The sequence below is a fragment of the Polypterus senegalus genome, unplaced genomic scaffold (genome assembly GCF_016835505.1).
Source record: "Polypterus senegalus isolate Bchr_013 unplaced genomic scaffold, ASM1683550v1 scaffold_2472, whole genome shotgun sequence".
Lineage (NCBI taxonomy): Eukaryota > Metazoa > Chordata > Cladistia > Polypteriformes > Polypteridae > Polypterus > Polypterus senegalus.
The window spans coordinates 8,393-20,064 of record NW_024383800.1 but is presented as its reverse complement, the minus strand read 5'-3'; the positions used below and the strand labels follow the sequence as shown (position 1 = coordinate 20,064).

At 38.8% G+C, this 11,672-nt stretch overlaps 1 long non-coding RNA gene across 1 annotated transcript; it reads left to right on the top strand.

Moving 5' to 3' along the window:
- The first annotated feature begins 888 nt into the window (after nt 1-888).
- Nucleotides 889-8,763, top strand: LOC120521621. The gene is made up of 3 exons (XR_005632175.1): nt 889-1,168; nt 4,720-4,986; nt 8,509-8,763. It is a non-coding gene; the product is annotated as an uncharacterized LOC120521621 (long non-coding RNA).
- Nucleotides 8,764-11,672: the final 2,909 nt, after the last annotated feature.

The following is an 11,672-nucleotide window of genomic DNA, read 5'->3' as shown; positions in this document are numbered from 1 at the left end:
AACAACTAAAGAGCAGATGACACAAAGTGGAATTGCTTCATTCCCGTGCCTCACTCAGTTGTCCCCCAAAGCAGATATGATACTGATCATGGTAATATCCCCATACATTTGGGCTGAAGTTTAAGATAGTTAGACTTATTTTATAATTCATAAATGATACATTATAGAACAATATGCAAATTAAAACATCTGAATAGCTCTATCAGATACATGTTTAGAAGTGTTTTAAGTCTATTGTTTGCTATTTAACAGCCTAATTTATATACATTTTCAATCTAATGAATGACTCCTTTTCTCCATGTAACAGCTCCGTAGTTGACTTGTGTGGATCATACAGTTAAGCACAACCTGAGCTCTAACACAAACGCTGAACCAGAATTTGATGTTTCTGTTTTTTGGAATATTTAATTCTTTGTGTAATTGTTACTGCTTTTGGTATGTTTTCTTACAGCATAGCCCTCTAAACCATGTGTATTGGTCTTCCTAATTAATATAGCAAGCCCTTGGGGTGGGTGTTTGGTGGTCATTTGGCATTTTTCTGTTACAAAAACTGTTAAATAAAATAATATGCATTGGCAAGTGATTAAGCGTTTTTTTAAATTAGAAATGAATCACTAACTTATTAATGCTTTATAGAAAAATAGAAATATACTTATAAATATGGAAATATGATAAATTGTTATTCTTATGCAGTAAATTTTTGTTACAAATTTGAATTGTTTGATTAATTGCTATTAAATTTTTAACCCAACAGCAGCCTTACTTTATTTGTATAATTTTTTTAATTTATTGTTTCTCTTTGTAATTGTAATTCTTTCTTTTTCTTCTTCTTTGGGAGGAAAATATGATATAAAATTTTCTGTCCTAATTTTTTTTCTTTTAGTTTTCTAAATGACTTCAATGAAAAGAACATTTTGGGCCATGTGTCATTTATTTAATCAGTATGAAGAAGTGAAAGGACACGGCAGCCTTCCACAGCTCATCTCTTTATTTGCACCCTTTCCAAACAAGGTGCCCTTGATAGAGATGGAAAGAATGTATGAAGGTGACTTCAGTGACATCAGTTTTCTTAAACAATATCGTCAAGACAATGTCACAGTTACACAGTACAAAAGGCTTTACAACAACTTCGAAGATTCATATTCAGCAGTCTTTATGAGCCTGAAAGGTATGTTTTATTAATAATTCAATTTTGGGGAGACTAAAATGAACATGGATATCTTTGGAGCAGTTGTAAACATGCAAGAATTGAGGAGATTATTTCAATATTTTTTGTGACAGGCATTTTTCTGTTATTGACTTCTTTATCATTCTAATTTGATTGTGGTTTGTTTGTTTATTTTGTCATTTACAGTTTTTATACATTTTAAATTATGATGCAAGGACTTATTAGAAATGTGTGATGTTTACAGTGGTGTCTAGTAGAGGTTAGTTCTAGGACTGTTGCTATTTTTAATATCTATAAATGATTTGGATAAGAATATAAATAGCAAGCTGGTTAAGTCTGCAGATAATATCAAGCTAAGTAGTTTGGCAGATAATGTGGAATCTGTTGAATCATCACAAAGGGACTTGGACAGCAGACAGGCTTAGGTAGATTTGTGGCAGATGAAATTTAATGTCAGTAAATGTAAAGAATTACACATAGGAAGTAAAAATGTGAGGTTTAAATACACAATGGGCGGTCAGAAAATCGAGAGTCCACCTTATGAGAAGGATTTAGGAGTCATAGTGGACTCTAAGCTATCAACTTCCCGACAGTGTTCAGAAGACATTAAGAAGGCTAACAGAATGTCAGGTTATATAGCGCCTTGATGTGTGGAGTACAAGTCACAGGAGGTTCTGCTCAACCTTTATAACACACTGGTGAGGCCTCATCTGGAGTCCTGTGTGCAGTTTGGGTCTCCAGGCTACAAAAAGGACATAGCAGCACAAGAGAAGGTCAGAGAAGAGCGACTAGGCTGATATAGGGCTACAGGGAATGAGTTTACAGTTTAAGCAAAAGATTAAGAGGAGACCTAATTGGCGTGTTTAAAATTATGAAGGGAATTAGTACAGTGGATCAAGTTATTAGTGGATAGGACTGGTGGGTTTGTAGGGTTACATGGCCTTTTCTTCATTAAGTTGTTCTAATGTTCAATATGTAATCAATCAAATCATAAATCATTGTGAACAACAAAGGATGATATTTGAAGTTTAATGCAAGTTTTAAAATAAGCCTGTTCGAGGAATGCGTAAAATTTGACTTTAATCAGTTTTAGCAATGCAGTCAAAGCTAAGAGCTGCACTTCTGTTACCATTTTGATCATTTCAATTTTATTTTGCCACATCAATGTCTCCTCTATAAAACCCAGCCGCAGGGAATGCACAAACAAGAATGTTTCTTCATGCCAGTCCCAAGCCCGTATAAATGGGGAGAGTTACATCAGGAAGGTGATATAAATTTGGCCAGATCAATATCACGGACAACAATGTGAGCCTTGGGTTAACAACAACCGCCACCAGTACTGTTAGCCAACAGGGCTACTGTTGGCCAAAACAGAGAGGGAAACGTGAGGTAAAGAGAGTGGAAATGAAGGTAGGAACTTTGAATGTTGGCAGTATGACTGGTAAGGGGAGAGAGTAGCAGATATGATTGACAGAAGGAAGGTTGCTCATATATCGTGCATGCAAGAGACTAAATGGAGCGAAGTAAGGCCTGGTGGATCAGAGGGGGATTCATATTGTCCTATCATGGTGTGGATGGGAGGAGAAATGGAGTAGAAGTTATTCTGAAGGAACAGCATGTCAAGAGTGTTTTGGAAGTGAAAATAGTGTCAGACAGAGTGAGGGATTATGAAGCTGGAAATTGGAGATGTGATGATGAATGTTGTTAGTGCATATGCCCTGCAAGATGGGTGTGCAATGGGTGAGAAAGATTTTTGGAGTGAATTGGATGAAGTGATGGACAGTGTACCCAAGAGACAGAAAGTGGTGATTGGAGTGGATTTCAATGGACATGTTGGTGAAGGGAACAGTGGAGACGAGGAGGTGATGGGTAGGTATGGTGTCAAGGAGAGGAATGAAGAAGGTCAGAGGATAGTGGATTTTGCCAAAAGGATGGACATGGCTGTGGTGAATATGTATTTTAATAAGAGGGAGGAACATGGGGTGGCGTTGAGCGGAGGAAGATGCACACAGGTAGATTACATCCTATGCAGGAGGGTCAATCTGAAGGAGACTGAAGACTGCACAGTGGTGGCAGGGGAGAGTGAAGTAAGGCAGCATAAGATGGTGGTCTGTAGGATGATGTTGGAGATCAAGAAAAGGAAGAGAGTGAGGGCAAAGCCAAGGATCAAATGGTGGAAGTTGAAAAGGAAGACTGCAAGGTTGAGTTTAGGGAGGAGGTGAGACTGGCACTGGATGGCAGTGAAGAGTTACCAGATAGCTGGGAAACTACAGCAGATGTAGTAAGGGCGACAGCAAGAAGGGTGCTTGGCATGATATCTGACCAGAGGAAGGAGGAAAAGGAAACCTGGTGGTGGAATGAGGAAATACAGGAAGAATAAGATTTCAGCCACCATTTTTACAAACACAGGCGCCCCACAGGTATGCGTCCTCAGCCCCATCCTCTACACCCTGTTCACCCAGGACTGTGTTGCCTCCCACAAAGATGACATCATCCTGAAGTTCGCAGATGACACCGCAGTGATTGGACGGATCACTGGTGGGAGATGAGGCAGCCTACAGGAAGGAGGTGGACAGTCTGGCGTCATGGTGTGAGGACAGCAACTTCACCCTCAACACAGACAAGATGAAGGAGATGATAGTGGACATGAGGAAGGAGAGAAGACCTCACCGGCCACTGTTCATCCAAGGGTTTGAAGTGGAGGGTGAGCAGCATTAAATACCTGGGTGTCTACATCAGTGAGGAACTCACTTGGACACTTAACACCACACAGCTGGTCAAGAGGGGCTCAACAGCGGCTGTACTTTCTGAGGAGGCTGAGGAAGTTTGGTATGTCGACTAAGATCCTCAGCAACTTTTACAGCTGCATTGTTGAGAGCATCTTGACCAACTGCATCACCAGTAGTATGGCAACACCACTGCTATGGACCGCAAACACCTGCCGAGAGTGGCAAAGACTGCTGAGAAGATCGCCAGGACCCCATTGCCCTCTCTGCAGAGCATCTACAACTGCAGAGTCCGCGGAAAACTGCCTCAAACTCAGGGATCCCACCCACCCCCAACACGAACTGTTCACACTTCTACCCTCAGGCAGGAGATACAGAGTATGAGATGCAGGACTTCCAGGCTAAACAACTCTTTCATTCGATAATTATTATTATACGATAATCAGTTCTCAGAAAAACTAAGTTTGGAACTCACAACTCAGAAGAAAAGCTTAGAAATACTTTAAAAATGGTATAGGAATATCCAGAAACTTGGAAGATTGGTTGCAACATCTCTGCAGTCTTTTCTTTTAAATCCTCTCCATGTCTGTTAAGACCTGGAGAAACGCCATTCTGCTCTACTGGTAGCTTGTTAATGTTGTCCCTTAATGTCAATATAATATTCAGTTTGCATTTCATATTAAACATGTGCCTCTTTTAAATTAAAGCATGGTTTTATGCTTTTATAAAACAACAATGGCTGAGGGTGACATGTGCTGATGTTTTACAGAAATGTTATTTAGATAGAAAATAACAGAATTTGAGAATATATTTATTTCCTTACAGAGAGGAACGGATAAGCAACACTTGGTATTATAAATGTATCGTGGACTGTGGAAACCAGGAGGACTTCACTGAATCAGTGACTCTCACAATTACTGGCGTCCACGTGGACCCAGACTGGACACAGGAGACACTGAAGACCATAAGTAACTTTATAAAATGCTCCTCAAGTAAAGTTGCCATCATAGTGGACTATGGTGGTGTTAATGAAATAAAGGAAAGATTTGTTCACTTCTTATCAGATTGCCTGGATTTGATAACTTCAATACGGTAAACAACCTGATATGTGTATGGTAGTCTCAATGCTCTTCTCCCTCTCTATTTTTACACTCATTAGATCTCAGTGTTATCTTCTCAACATTTCATGTCATGGTCTCCCTCCAACAGTCACCAGGGGCCTCATGTATAAACAGTGCATACCCATAAAAATGTTGTATACACCTATTTACACATTCAATTTGAGATTTATAAAAACTAAGCTTGATGTAAAGCCATACACATTTTCATGACAGCCTCACTCCATGCGTCGCACTTTTCTGCTCGGTTTTGTAAACAGGTGGTACCCAGCATCAAAGTACCTATTCCAACTGCCATAGTTGCTATAGTGTTATTAGAAGAATTGGAAGAAATTGGAAGAGTGCATGTTTATAGATGATGATGACTGATTTCTAAGTCAATTTCAATTTCCCAGAGCTCTCCTGTTGGCACTGTGTGCTGAACTGGCACCAACTTTATAAATGCAAACTTTGAGGAAATGTGCTCTATTTGCTCCTTTGCAAGTTCTGTCCATCCTCGGGTTTTCCCACAGGAGCTTTTCATTGTGAATTTGCTGACTGATCGGGTATTTATTAGTCATCACTGAGTTGTGCCATGCCAGCTGTATGGGATGGTATTATTTGCTCGTCATCCAGATATATAAGATTTCCTTACAATGTGGTTGAACTGGTGTATTATCGTAGCCTTTCCCTCTACTTACCTTTTACCTGTTTTCTTAAGGGTAAGTGTTCTTGTCAAGTTAGTTGCTCGGGTTGGTCTACTGTTGCACTTCATGATGAACACACACACACATAGCTATATGCATACACACACACCCTCACCACAACAGTGCCCCATGAATGACACGCACACACTGATTAACCCTTAGCACTTTAAACCACACAAGTGCTATAGGAATAACAACCTGTCATTTAGCACTTCAAAGAGACTTACTTATTATCGACACGAACAACATACAATGTTTTAGTGATATCTCAGACCTAAATATTACTTTTGGTCTACAAGAATACATTTAAACATGCATAGACTCAGCACTCTTGACTATATGCCATTTATCAGCCAAGAATACCTTCTTTATGTACTGTTCTTACTATTGAGTGGAGCTCTCAGTCGCAGTGGCAGCCAAAATAAACCTTGCAGCACAGAAGTAATGGCAAATTCTCTGCTGCTCCAGGTGCTCAAAGAAATCTAACTTATTACTTCAGTCACTCTAGATATTAAGACAAAGCATAGAAAGTTAAAAGCAGCATGGTATTTATTACAAGAACAATAATAATACCACTGGAACAAGAATAATAGAAAATAGGTACTGATAGGAAAGTCTGAATATATATAGTCTTTAGGAAAAGCTTACGAAAAGTTACAGATGTCAAAGATTAATGTCCCAGGCGTTTGATTTAGCAATCGATGTTCATTTTCAGATGACCAGTGGCGTCTTAGTCCGTCGTGCTGTTTCTCTTCTTCTTCTTTACTTTCTTCTCTGAAGTTGCTTTCAAATTGAGGCATATTTATTATGAAATGTCATGTTTCACAACACATGCACCGATTGGCTGGCTGTCAATATGATGGACGAATTTTGCTGAAACTCTTTAATCTATCTTTTCCCAGATAATAAAGTTCTTTGGTATTGCCTCATGTCCATCTTTCCCAGGCTGTAAACCAAATTGTTGTCCCAGATGTCCATCCATAATGTAATCAATAGCCTAAGGTATTGGCTCAGCATCCTTTCCCAGGCTGTAAAACCATTTTAGCACTATGCTGTGAAGAACTTTTATAAAAGTGAGGTGTAAGGGAAGAGGATATGCCTTGATTTGTCCTAAATGTAGTTCATCTGTTGTCTTGTATTGAACAAAACATAATGGAACATTAAATCAAAATGTACAGATTTTATACACCAAAACAACTGGAAAACATCAAAGAGCAATTCGCAGAAGCGTCCGGTTTTCAAATGTAATTGGAGTGGTCAGCTGCACACACATTGCTATTCCAATGACGCGGACAAGTGGCATCAGTCAGGGATGAATCACCAAAAGAATGAGCTTGTATTAAATCATCAATAGCAGGAAAGCCTATGAACAAAAGCAACTCCACACAGTCGCAAGTGCTTTTTCCTAACTAGTGTGACAAAAGGTAAGCAGTCCTTTTTAAGAATAGCAAGTCACCTCAAAGAGCCATGTAAAGAGCAGAGAATCAATCCATTGAGGTGCTCGGCGGTGATGCTACAGTATAAAGTTGCCTTTAGAGAATGAATTTGCTTATGTAAATAGAAAGCACTTCCACTCTATTTTTGTGCCACTCTATAGTCCACAGAAAGTGTGTCACATTGTACAGGCATATAGCACCCTGTGTAATGTGATACACAATCATAACTTACCTAAACCTGAAGAGATGAGCTATGATGAACCCTACCTTAAACCAGGAAATGATCAGCCAAATTGGATAACGTTACAACTTAGTTTAAATGTAATTAGCAGAATGTAAAATAGGTAATCAGATGCAGGATTTATTTTTAACCAATTAATTTAATCTGTGGTCAATATCAGTATAGCCCTTATATTCCTTAGTTCATTGGCCACATCTCTTACAGCATCCACTATTGTATTTTGTAACTCCAGAACAGTCTGTCAGCACCCAGCCAGATAGTTGCCCAGGAGTTTCTGAGGCAGAGATTTGTGAGCAGCCAGCACCTGAAGACGTGGGGGCACAGCAGCATCATCACTGCCTGGAGTCATGTCATTGGAATGGGGGTCCACGTTTTATGGTCTGAAACAGAATAAACAGATGGTGGGCTGTGACTCACCTTTCATGTTGACTTTGATATCTGACCACTTCTTTTTATTTCAAGCACTGTGTGACTTTCTGAACTTGAACTTTAGAGTGTCTCTGCCACACTGTATCACTCCATCAATGTCCTTTTGTTGCCTATACCACTGCTTAAGCCAGCTAATAGTACATTTTTCCTTGCCTCCACTTCACATTTAGTGCATATGTGCATTTCAGTTTTGTCTGTACACGCATGTTTAAGTGTGAATTGTATACACAGCTTTATATATTAGGTCCTAGATATTTTCTTTGTTGTTCATGTAGCTCCTGCTCCTCCATTTATTTCAGGATGTCTCCCCTCCATTTTGATGTAAGCTGTCATTATTTTTGGACCCCCAATTTAAATTTCTTACAAACACCATTCCAGTAATTGACAAACCAGTCCAGTAAAAGACAAAGCACAGTTGAGCAGGTTGATGAGTAACACCATTAGCATCTCTTATTAAAATGAAACACAGAAAGGAAGAGGAGAATAAAGTAATGTAGGTAACAGAGATATAAGATATGTGTAGCTCTGTTAGGGACTCTTCCTTTTAGATTTTATTTTCTTTATTTGTCTTGTATCTTTTTCTCTTTGTAATTGTAATTCCTTTTTTTATTTCTTGTAATACACTTTGAGCTACCTCATCTGTGTGAAAATGTTATATAAACATATTTATTTTTAGTTGTCCTAATTGCATTTCATTCTTTTAGTTTTCTAGAAGGATTCAATGAAAAAACTTTTGGGCCATGTGCGGTTATTCAAGCACTATGAAGAAATAAAAGGACACAAAAGCCTTCAGCGACTCATCTCTTTATTTGAACGTTTTCCAAATGATGTGCCTTTGACAAACATTGAGAGGACTGATGAAAGTGACTTCAGTTTTCTTACACGATATCATCAGGACAACGTCACTGTTTCATGGCACAAAGAGGCTTTACATCAACTTTGGTTATGCATATTCAGAAGTCTTTGGGAGGTTGCAAGGTATGTCCCTTACTGATTAATAAGCTTTGGACAGATTAAAATAGGGATGGACAGCTTTGGAGCCGTCATAGATATACAGGGATTCAGATCTCTATAATATTTCATATGCAACCTTAGCGTATGTTTCAGAATTAAACCAGAGGCATGGAAAATGGCGGCAGAGGAAACCGAGGCAGCAGACACTCTGACCATCATCCTTGCAGTATTCAACTAGTACAAAACAATACAATATAATACAGTTTATTTTTGTATAGCCCAAAATCACACAAGAAGTGCCAATGGGCTTTAACAGGCCCTGCCTCTTGACAGCCCCCAGCCTTGACTCTCTAAGAAGACAAGGAAAAACTCCCAAAAACCCTTGTAGGGAAAAATGGAAGAAACCTCGGAAAGGCAGTTCAAAGAGAGACCCTTTCCAGGTAGGTTAGGCAGTGGGTGTCAAAGAAGGGGTCAATACAATACAATACACAGAACAGAACAAATCCTCAATACAGTATATAAATAAAATTTTACAAGTACGGAGTTTAACAGTAGATGATATCCCATAATAATATTTGGATTTGTTTAGAGTCCTGGAGACCTCATCCATCAAGCTGCCTCCCCATTTGGCCAATCCACAACTGAAACAGCGCTGGGCCAGCCAATCCGATGAAAGGACCCTCTTTCCCATGATTCCTGTGATCCTCCATCAGGGATGACTTTACCATAGGCAGGCAAACAACTTGGCAGGTGGGCGTGGCACCAAGTGTCACATTTGAGTACCGAGAACAAAAACAGAATAGGTGAGGGTTAGTATTCAATTATAACTATCATGTTACTTATGTTTTAGTGCTAATGACTAACAACAGAGATGCAGTCTGTACAGTTAATCAGCAGCTCTAGTCAGGATATGCTAAACTGAAGTAGTGAGTCTTCAGCTGGGATTTAAAGGCTGAGACTGAAGGGGCATCTCTTATACAAGCAGGCAGACCATTTCACAGTTTAGGGGCCCTGTAACTAAAAGCTTGACCTCCCACTGTTATTTTATTAATCCTTGGAATCCTAAACAGACCGGCATCTTGAGATCTTAATGTGCGCTCAGGTTTGTAAGTCATGATAAGTTCAGACAAGTAAGTCGGACCTCAGCCATTTAATGCTTTATATGTTAAAAGGAGGATTTTGAAATCTGCCCTAAACTTAACTGGGAGCCAGTGTAAAGATTTAAGAACTGGAGTTATGTGTTCATATTTTCTTGTTCTTGTAATAATTCTTGCAGCGCATTTTGGATTAACTGGAGGCTGTATAGAGAACAGTTTGAACAGCCAGTGAACACCGCATTGCAGTAGTCAGTCCTACTAGAGATAAATGCATGAGTTAATTTCTCAGAATTCTGTTTATTTAGAAAGCGCCTTAATTTCCTAATATTTTTAAGATGGAAAAACAAGATTTGGACAACTTTGTAATATGCTTCTAAATGGCATGCTACAGTCAAAGATAACTCCTAGATTGTGGGCTGATTCAGTAAAATTAATTGGGATTCCAACTGAGTTAAATGATGACTATGATGAATATTGTTGTTATCAGCGTCATTCCCTCCAACAATTAACATCTCTGTTTTATCTGTATTTAAAGACAAGTAGTTCTCATTCATCCACTCCTTTAATTCACTAACACAACTAATTAAAGACAACATCAGAGAAACTTCATTTGATTTAAATGAAAGGTATAACTGGGTGTCATCTGCATACAGTGAAAATTAACATTATGTTTCCTAATGAGAGATCCCAGTGGAAGCATGTAAAGTGAAAACAGTAAAGGTCCCAGTACTGAGCCCTGCGGTTACCATATTGAACTTCTGTGTATAATGATGGAGTACTGTCTGCACATTTCTGTACATACTGGAATCGATTTGATAAATAAGAACTGAACCAAGCGAGCACGGGGCCTGTAAGCCCAACATCGCTTTCTAGCCTGTGCAATAGAATAGAATGGTCAATGGTGTCAAATGCTGTACTTAAGTCCAACAACATAATTACATGGAATTTCTTTCATCAGAGGATATCAGAATGTCATTTACAACCCGTGTTAGTGCGTTTCTGTACTATGACCAGTCGAAAGCCAGACTGGAATTTCTCAAATAAACTGTAATGCGTAAGGTGTGACTGAAGCTGACTGGCGACTACTTTCTCTAGTGTTTTAGAGAGAAATGGTAAATTTGAAATAGGCCTATAGTTATTTAGTATGTGTGGGTCTAGGTCTGACTTTTTAAGTAAAGGTTTAATGACTGACACTTTTAGTGCATCAGGTACGGTGCCATGCAGTAATGAACTATTGATAACGGTTAGAATAGGCTGCAAGAACATCCATGGCAATTTTTACTAGTTTTGTTGGCACTGGATCAGGGAACAAGTAGTGGGCTTCATTTTAGAAATTAAAGTTAAGACTTCCTGCTCATTTACAGGATTAAAATTATTAAAGTGTTGAATGCAATGTGTAGGCAGGGTCTGCTAAGCTAGTATTTGGTTTGTACTGTGAGGCTGAGATCTGGGATCTTATATTTTTAATTTTCTCATTGAAGAAGTTCATAAAGTCTGTACTGCTAATATCTGTTGGTATTTTGCACTGTTGATCTGAATTCCCATTTGTTAATTTAGCTACTGTTCTAAACAGTACCTGAGGATTTTTATTATTGCTATCTATTAATGTAGAATAGTATTCTGAGCGAGCTTTAAAGAGGGCTTTTTTATATTTATTAACACTCTCTGTCCATGCAATTTGAAAGACATGTAGCTTTGTTGTTCTCCATCTGCGCTCCAGTGTTCGACACTCTAATTTAAGAGCTCAAGTGTTTTCATTAAACCAGGGAGAGTTTCTATGTGCTTTGATCACTTTTGTTTTAAGGGAGCCACTGTGT